The following is a 20452-nucleotide window of genomic DNA, read 5'->3' on the forward strand; positions in this document are numbered from 1 at the left end:
ATCTGTCTCAGGAGCAATGGAGGTGACAATTATTGCGGATATTCTAGGTATTTTACTGTATCTGCCTAATAACCCTCTGAAGAACATACATTATTATCCTTACACATGGGGAATCTGAGGCATGGTGAGGTGGAGGCAGAGTTAGGTCTTGAAGCCATGAAGTCTGGGGTGATCAAGGGAGGGACTTGGGTTGTGAGTCCTGGGACCATCAGATTCACTGGTCTGGAGCTTAGGAGAGAGGCCTGAGGCCCTTGGGGTCATCAGTCAGTGTGGGGTTAGTCTGTGAGAGCTGGTGGGCAGGCAGACCTTGGAGAAACCTCAAGATTCTCTACAGGGAAGGAGGAAGGAGGGGGGCAGCCTGACAGCATCTGGTTTGTTGGGAGGGGACCCAGCCCACTGTGAAGGTGCAGACCTGCACGCAGATGTCTGAAAGGCCACGGGTCCCAAAATGAGGTGGCCATTCCTCTAGAGAAAGGTTGGGTGGAAAGCAACTGTCTCTAGGAGGCAAGAGTGGGGATTTTCTTTCTTCTCGGACATCACTGCAAGTGGTCTGTACAAGGAATGTCTTGATTGTGCAATGGAAAAAAAAAATTTTTTTTTTAATCAAAACAAGCCAAAATAATAAAGTAGTGCTCCGCAGAGCTCTGGCCACCTTCCCGTCCCCGCCTTCACCGGCTCACTCGGCCCAGCTTCCGGCTCCAGCAGCGTATGTGCTTTTGGCAAAGAGTTTTCACACGATAGGAACCCTCAGAGAATTGCTCCACACCCCTGCTGCTCCCCGTTAAGCTCCATGACTCAAATTTTGTTGCTGCATTCAGGGGAAGTCTAGTGAAGAAAATGAAATCTGAAAGAGGTCCGATAACCCTGTCCATTTTTATGGTTGTTGTTGTTGTATATTCTGTGCAATCTACCTCCCTCTGCTTGTACATAAAGTGACACTCTTGTTACTCAGCAGGTGATCCGGGGAGCTGTTGAGAAGAAAACAGTGGCAGACTTCAAAATTTAAAGGAGCTCTTCCAATTTTCCTGATCCTTACAGGTAACAGATTTGCTTGCCTGCTTAGGATAATGTCTTCAAAGATGCAAATTTATTAATTAGGGTCACATGTACATTCTTGCATAAATAGGATATATAGCTGCCACCTTTTCTCCACGCTGCATGTTCCACAGGCCACCAGATCCCACTGCTGCACCAGCTGCTATGTTGGCATAGCTCCAAGGGCACCCTGTCCCCACCATCTCCTGGAGATAATCGTTTTCCTTGATTTCTGGTTTACTTTTAATGGGTTTCTTTTGGAAAAATAAATATATGTATGTGTGTGCTTATATTTTCTCATACAAAAAGTAGCATACTAATACACTCTTTTGTACCTTGTTACTTCCACTTAACAATATATCCTGGGAATCAAACCAAATCAGTCCATAGAAACTTTCGTTTCTTGACAGCTACGTGGTATTCCATTCTACGGATATATGAGAATTAATTCAGCCAGTCTCGTATGGGTGAAGGATATTCCAGCCCTTTGCTATTACCAAGTACTACCTCAGTGAAAAGCTTTATACATATTACTACTGCACGTTTGTGCAGGTGCAGCCTCAAATGTTAACTTTAACTACTGGGGTCTGGATGTTGTCTGAAACCCTGTGTGTGTGTACGAGGAAGGAAGAAAATGTGATGTGTGACTCCCTTGGAAGGGTGGCTTGATGTCTCTGCAATAAACGGTCTTATCTGTTGAAAACGAACAAATGAACAAACCTTGGTAGTCTGCTCTGGGTGTGAAAAGCATGGCTCCCAAGGCTTGGAGGGAATCAAAGAAACAAAGATGCAAGTGGCTTTGTCTAAGAAAGACACACAGTCCTGAGGTGGGAGAGGACACATGGCAGAACCAGGTAGGACCAAGAGAAAAGCACTAAGAGTTCAGTGGAGGTTTGGGCTTCTAGAAACATGGTAGCCAGAGGCACAACTGTAAGTATTATAAACACTGCTCTCAGGTGCTCTCACAGCACCCCCTGCCGACCTCGGAGATGCCCACCGCACACACTGAGTAAAAGCCATGTAAATATCAAAGAATAGGGTGGCCTCAGCTCCCATCTGTATTCCAACAGAAAAATTACTTATGCCCACTTTGCATAAGCTACATTTTGTTCATATCCTAAAAATTATCCCATCCAACAATGCAATATCATGTCTATGCTTCAGAAGATGTTTGGGGGACTCACAGCATCTTACAGGGTGAGGGGTCAGAATGGACATTAGACACTGCTGCTCACCAGAGCACAGGACTCCCAGGCAGAGGCTTCAGCAGGGGTCTCAGCAGGAAGACAGACGAGCAGACTGTTCAGTGTCCATGAAACATGTGGGACCCTCAGAATGATGAAGCGCTAAGGGGGGAGGGGAGGCGGGGGGGGGGCGCTCAGCCGCTGGAGCAGTGGGATCCAGAAGCTGCCACTATTGTGCCCCCAACTGCACCCCAAGGGTGGACCCAGGCTCCCAAACTACAAAAAAGTGGCTTGTCTGTGCTGCATTTTGCAACCTAGTAACTAAAATGATGCTCTGCTCAACATAAGCCCTCCTGAGCCAGCATGGAGCTGCCCACCTGCCCAAACCCTGCAGGTGGCAGAAAAGACATGCTTTCACTAAATAGGTTGTCCATAGCACCTCCACAAACCAAAGACCCAAAACACGAAAAGTAAGTGGAACTTGCATTGAAGGAGGGAAAACCATAGCCCGAGAGCACACAGAATGGAACAAAAGGTGAAGTGGCCCAGGTTCAAGTCAGCAGGTGTCTGGTACAAGGTGGGAGCTGGGGCACCTGACAGAATGATCAGTGTGGATCTCAGGAGCAGACACACTCACACCACAGACTGCACACACTCACACACATGTATGCAGATTGGACAGTGCACTCAATGGTATTAGTATGAACAGATCTAGAAAGTAACCTTTTGTAAAACCAAGTTGCTACCTACTGTCATAGTATACCTTGTGTCTCAAAACAGTCATATTTATACAATAATGACTAGAAAAAGGTACGTACATACCTACACATGTAAATACATAAATTATAGAAATAACGTCTGAAGGTGTTTGCTGCTTTCTTATCTTACCTGTATGAGACTGATTTTATTTTACAAAGTTTGGTTCATGGTTTTAGTGATGAGCAACAAAGGCAAATGTGGAAAGGGATCCTTCTAACCACTAAGGAAATTACTATACTAGTATTTTCACAAGGCATGTTGAGAAAATAAGCCAAATCCAGACGGGTAGGGTGGGGTACTCAGTCAACCAAAATCATCATGTCTCCATCAGTTCTTGTTGCACAACAAACTTCTCCAAAAATTAATGGTTTGTGGGGTTTTTTATTTGAGAGAGAGAGCAGGGAGAGCAGCAGAGGGAGACAGAGAATCTTAAGCTGAGCTGAGAGCATGGAGCCCAACGTGGGGCACGATCTCACAACCCTGGTATCATGACCTGAGTTGAAATCAAGAGTCAGACACTCAGCCAACTGAGCCACCCACGTGCCACCAAAAATTAATGGTTTGAAACAAGGATCACTTATGAGTTCAGGACTGTGGTCAGCGATCCCTCTGAGTCAGCTGAAATTCTCTGGCTAGTAGTATCAGCCTCACTCCCACATCAACAGTCAGCTGGCACTCCACAACAGGGTTGGCAGGCTGAAGAATGACCCCCCAAAATATCAAGTCCTAATCCCTATAAATGTTGTCCTATATGGAAAAGTGATCTTTGTGGATGATTAAATTGAGAGTCTTCAGATGGGGACTGTCCTGGAAAGCATTATCCAGGTGGGCCCTAAATGAGGGTCCTCGTAGGGAGGGTCCTGGAGAGAGGCTCCAGACAGAGCAGAGGAGGAGTTGAAGATGGAGGAGGAATAGAGCCATGCTATGTTGCTCTAGAAGCCGGGAAAGGCCAGGAGGCTGAGCCCCACTCCACACCCTCCCCACCTGTACCCCAGCTGAGCCTCCACAGAGGATGCATAGCCCTGTCGACACGATGGGTTAGTCCAATGTGACTGATTTTGGACTTCTGACCTCTAGAAGTGTAAGAGGATACATTTCTGGTTTTCAACAAACAAGTTTGTGGCAATTAGTTACAGCAGCCATAGGGACCTCACTTCTGACTCACAGTTCATGCTAGCTATCACTGGGCCTGGTGTCTCCAGCAAATGGCCTGGGCTTATTCACACAGAGGTGGGCAGCAGAGGATGGCAGGCCCAGTGTAAAAGCACTTTTCAAGCCACTGTCTTCTTGGCCAGAGAAGTCATGTGGACCAGCCCAGAATCCATGGCTGGAGAGGAACAGATTTTACAGAAGCAAAGTCACATGGCAAAGGGGCACACTTACGGGGGCGGGGGCGGGGGGGGGGGGGGGAGAATTGGTAACTGCTCTGAAATCTGCCACATATCAGCTCCTTCGTCTCCAAAAGCAAGTCAAACAGACTTCCAACACTACAGTCCCACCTTCCAGTGCCTCCAGTGCCCTCAGGGACTCTTTCTCCTTCTTGGAACAATTTTCCAGATCGCAGTGCTCTGGCTCATGAGCACACTGGGGTGGTAACATCACCCTTACGACTCCACGGGATGGCCCACGGCAGCTCTCTGGGGCTGGGGTCCTGTGCCCAGGGCTCCGGGCAGCTCCCTGAGCCCATTCGCTCTGCACCCAGTGGAGATGGCACCACGCAGACATCACCCAAGTTTGCTGCCCGCATCTTTGGAGTGGTGGCCACCACAGCCTGTACCACACCAGGGCCCAGCAGAGCCACACCTGGGGTGGCAGAGGAGCGGGGCCGGTGATGCGAGGTGGTGCCGGACAGCACACACCGAGGTCCCACAGGCACAGTGGCCCCTCCTTTGATGGGAATGGCAGCTCTGACCATCTCTGAACCGTTTCTGCTACTGTCACAGAGAGTAGCTCCTGGCTTCTGCGGAGACAGATGACTTTCCTGACCTCATCAGTCACTCGGCCACACTCTAGTGTTCTCACTTTTTGTAACGTGGATAAGCTAAGACTTTTCCAAATCTTTAAGTTCTGCTTCATTTTTGCTTAATAATTTCATCTTTGAGTCATTTCTGTCTTCTCGCATTTTGTTACAAGCAGTCAGGAGCAGCCAACCCACACCTTCAACACTTCGCTTAGAAAGAGCCAAGTACCCAATGTCATCACTTGCAAGTCCCACCTCCAACAAAACCCTGGGATATGAACCAACGGAACCTAGTTCCTGCCACTTTGCAACAAGGATGGCCTTTCCCCCAAGCGTCCCATTACATGCTCCTCCTGGTTTCTGTTGCAGGCCTGTCAGAACAACCCTCACCCCCCACATTGCCACCAACATCCTGGTCAGGATTACTCAGCAATTCCTCTGGATTAAAGCTCTCTCTACAGCCCTCCTCTTTCCCTTCTGAGCCCTCAACAGAATCACCACTAAAAGTCCATGCACAGCAGTGGCTTTTTCTAGCTCCTCAGAACACTTGCAGCCTCTGCCCATCACCCCATTCCAAAGCCACTTCCTCATCTTTCAGGTGTTGGTGACAGCAGCCCCTCACTCCTCTGTACCGATTTCTATCTTCATCCATTTGCTGCTGGAACAAAATAGCATGGACTGGATGGTTTATAAACAACAAAAACTTATTCCTCCCACTTCTGGGAACTATGCCCCTGCTCCCCATGGAGGTCTCATCCCTGCCCCTACATTCCACAGTCATTCCCACCTCAGGACCTTTGCTCATACCATGCCTCTGATCTCAGCATCCCCTGGATCTTCCCAGTGCTCGGCCTCTGTCATTCCTGCATGTGTTCAGATGGTGCCTGTGGAAAAGCAGCCCTGGCCATCCAGGGGCTGTGCCTGTGCACCCACAACCCCCCACTGGCTGGGCTGGTCTCATCCGAGCTCTGCTGCGCTGCATCTGAGTGCCTCCCTTGCCAGACTGCAGGCTCCAGGAGGAGGCATGGTTCCCATCTTCTTCACAGCTATGTCCCCAGCACCGAGGGCAAAGCAACTCAACATTCATCAAATAAATAAACTGCAGCAGTTAAGGGATCAACCCAGGGAAAGTCCTTGGTCACCGAGGAGTGACAGGGCTGTGTGCCATTGAGCATTTTGAGTGGTTTTTTCTTACTTGGGGCGGGGGGCTATAAATTCTTCCTGGACCTTCTCTACACTACCAAATCCAGTAAGAGTATGTGAGAAGCAGTATTGTGCCTGGACATTCCCCCCCCCCCCCCCAACCCCCGCCCCGCGTCCTGGAACTGTGAGCCAGCCGCACCTTCTTCGCAGGCCTCCCCAAGGGCTCTGTCACGCTGTGTACTTGGAAGCAGAGGCTGGGGTGGCCTGGATGGGTCTGTCCCTTTAAAAACAGCCCTGTGTGGTTCTCAGCTGGGTCTTGGCTGTTTGGTGGGCTCACTCTGCCGCTGAGTCAGTGTCACTAGGGCTACATCACCTGGGGGCTCACCGGGGGTGAGTGGAGACACACAGCCTCTCTCTCCCACCCAGGGGGGTTTCGGGAGGCGGGAGCAGAGGTTGCTGGGAGAGGGAGAGCCAGTCAGCCCGCTGGCGGCTGGGTCAGGCGACCCCTCACTTCTGCAGCAGTCGCAGGCCCCGCCCACGTTCAGGCCCGACAAGGTCACGGTGAGGAGGACAGGTGGGAGGGAGCTGGTGCCACCTGACTGACCAGGCCACGTGCCCTGGGACCACGGCAGGCCTGGCCACTGTGCAGAGAAGCCCCCAGGCTGTTTCCCCAGCAGCCGCCCACCTTCCTCCACAAAGCTCAGAGGACCAGGCGGACCCGGAGCCTGCACCCATCCATCCCAGCTCCTGCCTGCCTGCCTGCCCCTGCCGGTGAATCCCATGAGCTGCTGGGGGACGGGATGGGGTGGCGGTCCTTGAGACCGGGACTGTAGACAGGCTTCCTCCTCCCCTCCCCCTACTACTTTTCCTAAAATAAACAAACCTCACTTCAAACAAAGTCAGGAACCCCTGAAGGGGAAAGACAGCCTCACCACTGCGCAGCTCAGCAGAAGCGGGAAGATCCCCTCTCAGGGGCCAAAGCAAGCCGCCCTCGCCTGCAGCCAATGAGAAGCAGCCACCGCCCTCCAATGGGCTTTCGTTCCAAAGCAGTCCCGCCCACCCCCTTCTCTATAAAAGAGCCTCCCCGGTGGTTGTCCAGATTTGCATGTGCTTCTCCACCGCCTCCTTTCCCTGGTTTGCGGTTCACCTGTTGCTCCCGGGTAAACCCATTTTGCTGGTGAAATAACCGACTATATTATCTTTTAAGGCCAACACTTTCCAGGCTGTGAATCATCCAGCCCTGCATGAAAAGTAGAGAAGCCAGCTTGAGGTCTTCCGTTTTGTCTCTCATCTGTTTATTTGGTGGCGTACGCTGAATCAGCAGTTAACAGTGTTAACAGTGTCATAAGTCACTAAGATCCGTTGTTTTGTTTGTTTTTGCTGGCTACATGGCCTTAAGAAGCAACCAATAAGGAATTTTGCCCTTCAAAAAACGTTTCTTATTTGCTCCTAAGCCTATTTTTGTTTGATGTTGCTTTGGGCTTTGCAGTGCTATATAACCCACTTCCTGGGTTTCCAGACAAGACATGAAACCCAGGAAGCGTGAAATATGTTATAAGAACAACCCAGGAGGAAACCCACCTGGTCACCAAATTGGCTTCCCTTTATTGAGATGTGTTGTCTGTCAGGTTGCATCTGAGAAAAGTGTAAGATGTTTTTAAATGTTTTCTGCTGAGTTTCATAAATATGCTTTTGGAACAATTTAATGTGAATCTTATGTAATCTACCATTGATCTCAATATGTGATCATACTATATTATGAGGTTTGTAAAATGTTTAGATTGCAAGGTCACCTGGCTGGCTCTGTTGGTGGAGCATGTGACTCTTGATTTGGGGTTGTGAGTTAGAGCTTCATATTGGGCTATTTTTAAAAAAATAAAATTTTTATTTTATTGGTGGTCCAGTTGGTTGGACATCCAGCTTCGGCTCAGGTCGTGGTCTCGCGGTTCATGGGTTCAAGCCCCATATCAGGCCATCTGCTGTCAGCGAGGAGCTGGATTTGGATCCTCTGACTCCCTCTCTTTCTGCCCTCTTCCTTGCACATTTTCTCTCTCTCTCTCTCAAAAATAAATAAACATTTGGGGTGCCTGGGTGGCTCAGTCAGTTGAGTGTCCGGCTTCAGCTCAGGCCAGGATCTGGCAGTTCGTGGGTTCAAGTCAAGTGTCAGGCTCTGTGCTGACGGGTCAGAGCCTGGAACATGGTTTTGATTCTGCGTCTCCCTCTCTCTCTTCCCCTGCCCTGATTGCACTTTGTCTCTCTCTCTCTCTCAAAAATTAACATTAAAAATTTTTTCAAAAATAGTTAAATAAGTAATTAAAAAAAAAATAAAGAGTATAAATTATTTTTAAAAAGAAACTCTGAAAGGAAAATGCAGAACTGGTGCTATATGCATTCACTAATTCCTGAAAAGTTGGATTAGCTCATCAGTTTGCATTGAATGGAAACACTGTTCAAATTTGTGAAATGTTTATTCACAATTCCAAGTATTTTCTGGAAAAAAAACAGTTATTCATTCAACACATATAAGTATTACAAGAGCTAGGATACATCAGTGAACAAATATTTTGCCCTAATGAAATTTATGTCCTAGTGCAGAGATGGGAATGTAGAAAGAATAGTTGGGTTTATTAAGGAACAAACTTGGAAGCGTGTGACTTTTGTCTTGTATACAAAGGGAGTATGAGGTGCACTTGAAAGATGCCTAAAAGAATTTCAACAAATACAATTTTACCAACACAAATTCAAACTGTTAAAAGATTTTTTTTAACCATTTTTAAACTTGTATTTCTTTTTGAGAGAGAGACAGAGCACAAGCAGGGAAGGGCACAGAGAGAGGGAAACACAGTATCTGAAGCAGGCTCCCGGCTCTGAGCTGTCAGCACAGAGCCCAATGTGGGGCTCAAACTGGGGAACCACGAGATCATGACCTGAGCCGAAGTCAGATGCTTAATTGACTGAGCCACCCAGGCGCCCTGTAAGATTTTTGATATGGAAAGTCAGTACAATATGTTAATAGAATTATTTATATCTACTTATACGTATATGTAAACATGCAAGTTTTTAATATTTAATAGGTTTACTTATTTTATACTTTTGTTGATGAAAATATCTAAACCTACACAAAAATAGTGCAATGGGCCTCATACACATCAGCGGCTTAGACAATCACCAGCATTTTGCCATACTTGTTTCACCAATCCTCACCTTTCTTTTTGCTGGAGTAATTTCAAAGTAAACCCCAAACATCATGTCGTTTCACCTGCAAAACCATCAGTTGCATCTCAAATAAAAAAGACATTTTCTTACCTGACCACAATGGCATTTTCACACCTATGAAAACTCACCATAATTTCTTAATGTCAGTTTGTGCCTATTTCAAATTTAAACTTCCCATATTGCCCAAGAAAGAAAACGTTCTTTCGGTTTTATTCATTGGCTTTATTACGATCAGGACAGTGGCACACACACTGTATTTTGTTCCTGTGTCTCCTAACCCTCTTCCTGCCACGGCTCCCTCCCAGCCCACCCCACCCCCACCCCCTAGTGTGAGTGCGGACAGGATCTGTCCTGTCACTGCCATGTCAGGTGGCTGAGTCATGCATCCCCCAGAATTCCTAAATCCAGACCTGGCTTCTGCAGATGCTATTTCACTAGTCCTTCTGCCATCTGTGTTTCCTGTAGAGTAGAAGTTAGCTCTAAATGTTTGACTAGATGCAAGACCCTTTTTTTAAAAGAATATTTAAGTAACTAAATATGTTCTTTAAAAAATGAATGGTACTTGTGATGGTTAATTTTGTGCCAACTTGGTTAAGCCTATTTAGTCAAACATTGTTCTAGATTTTCCTATGAAGTTATATTTTAGATGTGATTAACCCTTAAATCATTAGACTTTGAGTAAAGCAGTTAACCCTCTCTAGTCTGAGGAGCCTCATCCAATCAGTTGAAGGTCTTAATAAAGAGAAGACTGATCTCCCCTGAGAAAGAGAGGCTTCTGACAGCAGACCACCTGCAGACCTGAACTGACCTGTCCTGGTCTCCAGCCCATGGGGAGAGAGGAGAGGACACCAATATGCACAGATACTGATGACGAGGATAAAGGTGTAAATGATGTAGATGGATATGTAAATAGAGAGAGATGATACAGATACACACACATAAACCCTATTGGTTCTGTTTCTCAGGAGAACCCTGACAAATACAGTACTTTGTAAGGGAATTTTAAGGGAGAATATTTCAACAAAAATAGCTCCCCAAAATATGAAAAGGGCAAAATGAGACATCAAATTAATAAAAAATAATGCTGACAATATTGAAGTTATGCTTGCCCCCTTTTTGTCTCTTCTGTTCAGATTGAACTTTGATGAATTTTGGAGGTCCACTGCTACACTTGGTTGGAAAAGAGTGAACTGTTGAGGGCTACAGCCGTGTTTTCCTATTTACTTATTTATTTTAGAACTCATTTAATATTAATTATGTTCTAGCACACTAAAAACAAACACATTTATTCCTGCTAGGGCTTCAAGCAACCTCTACTTTTATGTATTTTTTAATGTGTAGCCAATTTCCTTTTTGTAAAGTTGGCGATAATAATATCGGCCTTAGGATGCTACATACAGACTCTGGCCCCAAACAGATCATCAACGATCATTGCCAATGATCATCATTCTCATCAGCGTCACTGCAATTCTGCTCTGAATCCATGCTGAGCTCCTCACATAGCAGAGAATGCGTTCACTCTGGTGTGAGTGTATGAAATGGCATTTTAGTTTTTTAAAAATGGGACTCTTTCCCAGGCCACACTTAACAGGACTCCCAGCTGATGTGGCCAATCTTCCCCCAAAGCCAACCTTTTGCTCTCCCCAGAGGTCCCAGCTCCTCCCGCATTACTCACGGCCCTCTGGGCTGTGTGCAGTGGAGCAGAACAGCTCAAATGAGGTTCGTGCATTAGGGAGAAAGCAAGGGCTGCAGGGCAATGAAGAAACCTGCCCACGCCTGCCCGTCCCCACTCCTTCCTGACCCACAAGGGGCCTTCTCTTAACACACCCGAAATTACCATCTGTCACGCCAGTGCCTGTCACAACATGTGGTCAGTCGGGTGCCTGCCTGGCAGCTTGGCGACCTTGGGGAAACCTCTTAACCTCTCCAAGTTCCATTTATTAATCTGTAAAAGAGGGATAATGTGACTTTCAGGGCTCTGTGAGCATCTGCATTCATGAGTGTGAACGGAGCTGACTACACCAAAGAAAGCTCAATAAAGGCAAATGGACAGATAAATAGACAAACAGACGGCTGGATGGACAGAGGGACAGACAGACGGCTGGATGGAGTGTATCTCTCGCCTTGCAGATTCCAACACATTTCCATATACCTGATCCTCACTACATCCTTGTGATAAGGGCAAGGAAGGTGAAGTCCGCTTGAAAATAAGGCCACCATCCCAAGACCCTGGAAACCTGGCTGGTTTCCACAGTGACTTGCAGCATATCCTGCCTACTTCTCACCACACTGCGAAGTTGAGGACATATGTCTTGTGTTAGGTATTTCTTGCATGAGTCATGTATGGACAATTTCCAAAAAAAAAAAAAAATTTTTTCACTAATGTCAACCTAAATTATCGTTATCATATAACTTAAATATATGCTAATATAAACCCAAAACAAATGCATAAATTGAATACCAATAAACCCTTGTGCCCGAGGCCTCCAGGCTGCCACAAGCCGCAGTGAGGGGGTGGGGGTGGGGTGGGGGAAGTTCCCAAGATGAGCTGCACAGCAGGAGGCCCTCCCACCTACTTCCTCAGGTCTGGTCCAGGACCATCAGGCCTTTGTATGGACTCTACTTTGTACTTTCCTAATTTCTTGTGAAAGTAGAGTGGCCCTGGTGACAAGATGGATGCTGGGACACAGCATCAATCCCAGATGGGCTTCTTTCCACATGTTGGGTCATCACAAAGATGATGTCATGATCTTTAAGCTCCCAGGAGAAATGTGCAGACAGGCAAAGGGCAGCATCTAACCCAATGCCCGCCCTGGCCTGTCCTGGCCCTTGCCAGGGCAGAGCCACGAAGTCACCCTCTGACCTTCCTACCCTACAACTGTCCTCACATCTGCCCTTTCTTGCTCCTGGGGAGGGGATACCCCCAAAGCCTCCTCTCTTCCCACGCAGATAGCTTGCTGTTCACCCAAGGCAAGTGGTGCATGCAGGCCCTGCTCAGGGCACAGCATGGCTGACGCCCACTGGTGGCTCTGACCCAGGACCTGGCCCCTCCCTGAGGGCTGACCCTTGCTCCAGGGCTGGCAGGGCTGCCGAGGTCCTCTGGCATGGCCTCGGATGACCAGCAATGTGCTTTCCACCTGTCCTCTCCTACCTGGAGGCTGACCTGTAGGGACAGCACCAGCAGGCTCCCTGGCCCTCAGTTTCCATTGTTTGGAGACTAGCCTTGTCCCTCTCTCTTGGGAGGCCCCCCAGCCACCTGCAGGTTTTCTCATAAACTCTACACAGGAGCCCGTGTGCAGAGATGGGGTCCCGGCCCGGGATCCCAGGTCCCAGATCTGCTGGGGTCCCGGCCCAGGGATCCCAGAGCCTGGACCCCCTCTTCTCCTCTCAGCAGCCACTGGCCAATGCCTGAGTGTCAGCCTTGGGGTAGAAGGAGGCAGAGTTCACTAGCTCTGCTCATCTCAGGGAAGGAATATAAATCTTCAACAGGACCAGCCAGATGAACCCAGGCTCCACCACCTAAGGGGCACCCAGAAGCAGGGGAGCTAAGGAAGCCCCTCTGGACCCACCAGACAGGGGTGCAAATTCGTTCTAGAGGTGTGTGGGGCCAAAGCCCTTCAGCCATGGCTCCCTGTCCCTGTCCCAGCCCCTGCCAGGCACAACATGAGGTGGGGATGCTGGGTTGGAGGCTACGAATTTCACTTCCCCCACAAAACCCATGGAGAGAGGAGGCAGTGAGGAAGGAGGCCCATGCAGGGTCAGTAGGAGGAAAACAAGGACCTAAGTTTCCGTGTGGGGGTCAGTCACCAGTTTATCTGCTGCTCCTTCTTGCATTGCTCCAAAGACAGTGGGCAGAGCTGATGGGCACAGAGACCCCTCTGCTAGCCACAGAGCACAGCAGTTGTCCCGGACACCGGTGAAACGTAGGGGAGGGCTGTCTTCAGGGCAACAAGGCCAAGAGCAATTGAGGCACAGTTGGGAGTGGGAGACTGACACAAAGCTGGAACTTGACCCAGGTAAACGCCCAAGTTCTATTTCCAGGCTCCAATTCACTAAAGAAACCTCCAAGAGCCTCCTACTTAAAGGAAAAGCGCACCAGGTACTTCCACAGACAGAGAACCTACTGGCTTCAATGGGCTGCAAGAGAGCCAAGCAGTGTGCCTCAGTGAGGGTGTCCACAGACAGACCTACAGTCCTCTGCTGGTGGACACAGGCTCTCAGTCCACCCATGGCCAGCGTCCTCAGGCCCCTCTGCCTCTGCACCAACCGCCTTCCACAGTCAGGTTTATACCTGTGCTGTGCCCGGACCCACCTCAGCTGTAGGGTGGGGAGGGAGTTCCTGCCCTTGGTGCTGGCTGTGGGGTGACTTGTGTGGAAGAATGGGCCCCACAGGGCTGAAAACACCGGTGCTGAGGTGTGGGCCTCTCGTCCCCTTTGCCGAGCGGGAGCGTTCACACTCAGAGAACCCCTGGTGAATGGATTGGCCAAGATGAAGGAAAAACTGGAGAGGCCGGGCCCAGGCCAGCGACAGCCTTTCAGACGCCCCAGCCTATGTCTGCCTGAGGCGAGGGGGAGCCGAGAACCTGCTGCTGCAAACCTGCCGTCGCCTGGCAGAGAGATCACCGTGGCTGGTAGTCCTGCGGCCTGGGGTCTCATCTGAGCTCACATGGCTGCACACACATTAGTTAGCTCCCTGCTGGGCAAAAAGGCTGCTGATGGAGTCGGCAGCTGAATTCCAGAGAAAGAAGCCCTGTGCACCCGGTCTGGACCCCTGGGGCGCCATCTGCATGTGTGCCAAGCATGTTTTGTAAAGAACCAGCCAAATGCATCTCACACGAGGTCTTCCTGTCACAATATTGAGATTGCTTCGTGGCCTCTGGGGTCAGATGCTCACAGCTGTCAGTTCAAGGATGCAAAGGACTCGGTGCACAGAAACCGCACAGCGGGGACCAGGACCAGTGAGCAGACAGGTATTCCTAAACACAACTTGCCCCAAGCAAGGGCCAATTGCTTGTCTGCCCAGCTCCAGAGCCAGAAAGGAATGGCAGCTAGGACTCTGGAGAAGGGCTGGGAGTCAGGGCGTTGGAAAGCTACTCGCACTCTGGATGACATAGGATGGGGCTCTGCAGCTTTTTCGGCTGTAGCTAGAGACTCTGAGGGGCTGAGGCGGGGAGGGCCCTGGGAGGACCAGTGCCCAGAGGCTGCGGAGACCCCGACCCCACAGGGCCTTTGCACTGTTACCCTTTGCCTGCAGACCCCACTTTCCTCAGGCCACCTCCTCAGATACGTGTCTTCTACCCGCCCTCTGAACTATACCCAGACTGACAGCGTCTCTCACTCCTGATGTAAGCATCCAGAACATTCTCTTCACAGCTCTACCATCACCTGACCTGCTGAGTTTGTTGGCTTTGTTCTCCAGAGTGTAGAAGCTCTCTTATGGTTGCTTTGTTTTCTCGATGGATATAGAAAGCATGGCCATCAGCTCAGACTTGGGGCTTCAAGGAGGGCAGGTGTGCAGTGGTGACACCACTGATGGGTCCTGGCCCGACCAGACCCCAACAGACCCAGAAACATGTTTGGTGTAATGTTACCATGAATGAGAAACCATATTTTAGAAACATTTGAATATTCGATTTGGTGTAACATGAGTAGGCGTCTCTTCTAAGTCTTTTTTTAATATCATTTTTAGAAATGGAAAAATTTTAGATTGCATCTATTATCTAATTAAAACTTATTGTAATGTAGCCACACATTTCTTCCACCCTCAGTTTTAGGTTTGTAAGTATGTACACATGTTCTCACTAAAAATAAAAAGTACATTTTTAAAGGTTATTTACTTATTTGCAGGGGAGAGGGGAGACAGAAAATCCCAAGCAGGCTCCACGCTATCAGTGCAGAGCCCAACACAGGGCTCAATCTCATGAACCGTGAGATGACCTGAGCCGAAATCAAGAGTAGGGTGCTGAACCGACTGAGCCATCCAGGCACCCCAAAAAGTGCATTTTAAGTCTAGATAAGTAGTTTACCATTCTTTAACGAAAGGACGAGGGGGTGTTTCATTCAGTTACATTTCCAAGGACTGCAGTCAGAGCCGCACAGGTTTTCCTTGTCACTCCAGACGTGCTGCAGAGAGAGCCCTGGCTAGACTCCAGATGTGCTGCAGACAGCAAGCCCCACTGACGAGAAGGGAGCCCTTGAGGACCAAGCCCCCGTGCACCCAGACTGGGCTCCCGCCTGGCACAAGGGCTCTGTGCTTGGCGCCCCTGGGCAGGTCAGGGCTTCTGGGGAGCACTGCCTTTGTTCTTTGGTTGCGATAGGAACCTTAAGTCACAGGATCAGCCAGGGAGATACCCTTTGCAACTTCCGCCAGCCCTCTGGCACCCACTTCTCTCCATTTAGGACATGGCTGTGGTGAGGGGTAGGTGGTGAGAGGGGGACCCTCAATTCCATGCCACTGTGGCCCTGCCCCAGTTGGTGAGCCAGCTGGAGACAGAGCTGTTTCCCTGATGGTGCCTCACCTGTTACTTAGGACCTTCACCCTCTCCCTGGATTCCCCCCCAGCCTGGCCCTTCTCGCCGTCTGCCCACTCACCTCCAATGCCCAGAGGACGGTGGCCCGGTGGGGCTTCATGGACCCAAGCCTCCTGCGCATCCTCACAGGGCTGGAGTCTCAGCCTCTCCTCCTGGGAGATCTCCACATTTTACAGACAAGCTCCGACCATATCTGCAAAGTGACCTCCCCCTCCCGCACCAGATCACCCAAGCACAGTCTCCATCCTGCTCCACTGCACCAGCCTGTGGGCTCACCCATCCCCCACTTGGTTTTCAGTGGTCCCTGGCCGTCCCAACCATGTGTTTGCTCCAGGAGCCACACTGACACTCAGTTTCCTTGGAACCCATGGCCACAGACACCCTATGACAACAGGTGACTCGGCAAGTTCAGGCAGTTCTTCTGGGCTGCACCTCCCACTTGGTGCTCCAAGGGATGTTCCGTCCTGCTGGCTTGGGTCTGCCTCCCCTTCCTCCTGTCCTCCAGGGTGGAAGCTCATCTGTACCACCTGCTTGGTGTCTCCCAGGTATTGAAAAAAACCAGGGGCTCTGTACCCTGAGTACCCCATACTCACCATGGCCATGGCCAGGGAAGCACCCCAGGAGCCCAGGATCAGACATGGAAGAGAGGGCAGCAGGAGGTGGAGAAGAGGTCATGGGACACAGCGAAGTGGCAGCACAGGTGTCAAGAAGAATGAAAAATAAAGGCTGTAGAGTCGGCGGGGGCACAGCAAGTAGTCTGCTAGCAAATGTGTGACTGGAAGCCAATACGAAGAGAGAAAACAGGGCAGAAACCAGTAAAGCAAAAATCTCCAGAATGTTCTAAGACCGATGAATAATATCAACCCACAGATTCAAGAAGCTCTGTGAACTCCAGGCTGTTTTAAAGGTTTACACAGAGGGGCAACAGTTGGTTAAGCGTCTGACTCTTGATTGCAGCTCAGGTCATGATATCACGGTTCGTGAGTTCGAGCCCCACATCAGGCTCTGTGCTGCCAGCACAAAGCCTGCTTGGGATTCTCTCTCTCCCTCTCTGCCCCTCCCCTGCAGTTACTCACTTTCTCTCTCTCTCTCTAAAAATAAAATAAAATAAAGACAAAAAATAAAATTAAAATTAAAAGTTTGCAGGGCACCTAGGTGGCTCAGTCAGTTAAGCATTCAACTTCGGCTCAGGTCATGATCTCACAGTCCGTGGGTTCGAGCCCCACCTCGGACTCTGTGCCAACAGTTCAGAGCCTGGATCCTGCTTTGAATTCTGTGTCTCCCTCTCTCTCTGTCCCTCCCCCGCTCACACACTCTCTCTCAAAAATACATAAACATTAAAAAAAATTAAAAATACAATAAAATAAAAAGTTTACACAGAAAACAATGTGATAAAATTGCTGAAGACCGAAGCCGCAGAGCAAGTGTTAAAAGCAGGAGGAAGGTGGGTTTGGTGGCAGAGCCACCAGCCAGGAAAGGGAAGGGCACCAGGGCCCTCACACCCACCACCGTCTTTCCCTCCCCAGAGAGCAGCAGGGTGGGCTGCTGTCCCAGTGGGTATCCGACCAAGGAGGGTCAAGGGTCCTGAGGAGCTGGTGGAATTTACCTCACTGGGTTTTAACCCTTTTGTTCCTCCAAGTTCTCCTCTGGAACGCAGTGTCTACAATGTGCCTGTCCCGTCGCCGTTCCAGAATTCTGCTCCAAGGTCTGGCGTAGAGGTGGCTTTGGAGCAGGTGCTGGAATAGGTTGAGACTCTGGGGCTGTTGGGGCGGAACAAATGTATTTTGCATACCAAAAGGACCTGAATTTTGGGGGTCAGGAGGCAGGATGCTATGATCTGAACTGTGTCCTCCAAATTCCATATGTTGAAGCCTGTCTGCTCCAGCTGCCATAACAGAAGATCACAGACTGGGTGGCTAAAGTCATTTCTCATGGTTCTGGAGGCTGGGAGTCCAACATCAAGGTGACGGCATGGTGTCTGGTGAGAGCCTGTTCCGGTTTCCAAACGGCCTTCCCACTGTGCCCTCACTTGGAGCAAGGGACCAGGTGCTTTCTGGGGTCTCTTTTATGAGGGCACTAATCCCACTCATGCAGTCTTCATCCTCATGACCTAATCACCCCCAAAAGGCCCCAGCTTCTAACACCATTGCATTAGGGGATTAGATTTCAACATGGGAACTTTGGAGGGACACCAACACTCAGTACATATCAAAGCCCTAACCCCCGATGTATCTGTATTTGGAGACGGGGGCTTTAAGGAAGCAGTTAGGTTAAATGAGGTCACTGAGGTAAAGCCTTCACCCAGTTGGATGTGTCCTTACAGGAAGAGACACCAGAGAGCCCATGCTCCCTCTCCCCGCCATGGGAGGACACCTGGAAAAGGTGGCCATTTAGAACCAAACTGTCCTGGCCCTTGATCTCGGTCTTCCCAGCCTCCAGAGTTAAATTCCTGTTGTTTCAGCCACCCAGCCTGCGGTGTTCTGTTGTGGACACCTGAGCAAACTAAGAGACTTTAAATCCTGCTGACAGAACAAGCAGACAAAACTATCAATCAAGATCTAAATGTCTGAACAACACAACTGATAGACGTGACCTTAATGGTGTATTGAGAGCTCCATGTCCTCTTACAGGACACACCTTCTTCTCAAAAACTTGCGAACACCACTCAGGTTGTTGAAATCACTCAGGTTGTTCTCTGACTGTGGTGAAATTGAGCTAGAGATTAATAAGAAAAAATAACTAGAAAATCCCATCTTTTGAAATTAAGCCAAAATTTCTAAAAAAAAAAAAAAAAAAGCCCATGGTACAACAGAAGAAATTGGAATTGGAATTGGAATTAGGAAATACCTGAAACCAGGAGACACTAAAAGTGTATCGAGATGAGTTGTTGCAGCTGAAGCAGCTCTCGAGGAAAATTCAAGTGTCGGAAAGGAAAAGTTGAAAACCAATGCTCTAAGCATCTACCTCATGGGGGAAAATTGATCTCAACCCCCTCCCTCACATCAGTGACAGAAACCAAGGCCAGGTGGAGTGCTGATTTATGTGCCAAAGGTAAAAACAATAGAAGCTATGGAAGAGACTCCAGGAGAACATCTTATAGATCTTGGAATAGGAGAAGATTCCTTAAACAGGACACAGGAGGTGTTACTCATAAAGAAAAATAATGTCAAACTGAACAAAATAAAACTTAAGAAAGACTTCTGTTGATCAAAATACTCCAAAGAGAGGGAAGAAGAAGCCAGAGTACAAGTTCACAGAACAAATCTTTGAAGGACTCCCAGCCGGATTACATCAAGAACCCCCACAAAATTAATGAGAAACAGACAATCAACCACTACATCCATACACCCACCAGGCCGGTGGAGATGAGAACCCCAGATGACAGCAGGGACTGACATGTGCATCGCAGTGCCCTGCAGGCCTGCCGTATGGACATAAGGCTCTCTGACTGTGAAGGACAATCCGGCCATTCGTACCTGGTAAAGCTCAAGTCCAGGTGTGCCTCCAATAGAAATGTGCACATACATTCGTGCTCCAAACACACACCTGCACAGACCCCATTAGCTGAACACGGGGAACAATGCAGCTGTCCAGCGGTAGAGGAAGACCCATACCATAGAGAGTGGTACATGAGACAGCAGGACACCACACGGTAACATGAAGGCCACGCATGCACACAACCCACGGACGAGTCTCACAAACATCATGAGAACTGAGGAAGGCAGACACAAAAGGGTACCGTCTTACACCACACAGGCTGCCACACCAGGCCACCCTGACTGAGCAGCTTCAACATTAACTTATTTCTCATGGTCTGGGGACTGGACGTACATCAGGGCACAAGCCCATTTGGTGACCTGCTTCCTGGCTCTCAGACGGCCTCCTCCTACTGGGCCCTCACGTGGGGGCAGGGGGAGGTGCCCTCTGGACACTCTCCTAGATGGGCTGATCCCCCACTGATCCCATCGTGGGGGCCTCTCCTTATGGCCTGACCACCTCCCAAAGGCCCTGACCCCAATATTGTCACTCTGGGGGTTAGTGTCCAACCTATGAATTTTAGGAAGACAAAAACTGACTGAATACTCTTTAGAAAATAGACAATTTATAATTCCACTCATATAATGTTCAAAACCAGGCATAGCAATCTACACTGTTAGAGGTTAGGCATAACCCTTGGAGGGTACTGAGTGGAAGGGGCACTTAGGTCCCTAGTGGGTTGAAGTGTCTTGGAGTGAGTGCGAGTTACATGGATGTCCACTCTGTGCAATTTCACCCATCTCAGGGCACCTGGGTGGTTCAGTCAGTTGAGACTCTGACTCCTGATTTTGGCTCAGGTCAGGATTTCAGAGTTTGTGGGTTCAAGCTCCATGTCTGGCTCCAAGCTGAGGGTGCAGAGCCTCACTGGGATTCTCTCTCTCCCCCTTCTCTCTGCCCCTCCCCTGCTCATGCGCTCGCTCGCTCTCTCGCTCTCTCTCTCTCAAAAGTAAATACATAAACTTAAGAAAAGAAAGAAATTTCACCCATCTGTACACATGTGACCTATGCAGTTTGGGGTATATATTTTATAGTTCAATAAAAAGCTAATTAAAATTCAAAACAATACACACACAAAAATGTAGACACAT

Source organism: Panthera leo, chromosome C2 (genome assembly GCF_018350215.1).
Source record: "Panthera leo isolate Ple1 chromosome C2, P.leo_Ple1_pat1.1, whole genome shotgun sequence".
Taxonomy (NCBI): domain Eukaryota; kingdom Metazoa; phylum Chordata; class Mammalia; order Carnivora; family Felidae; genus Panthera; species Panthera leo.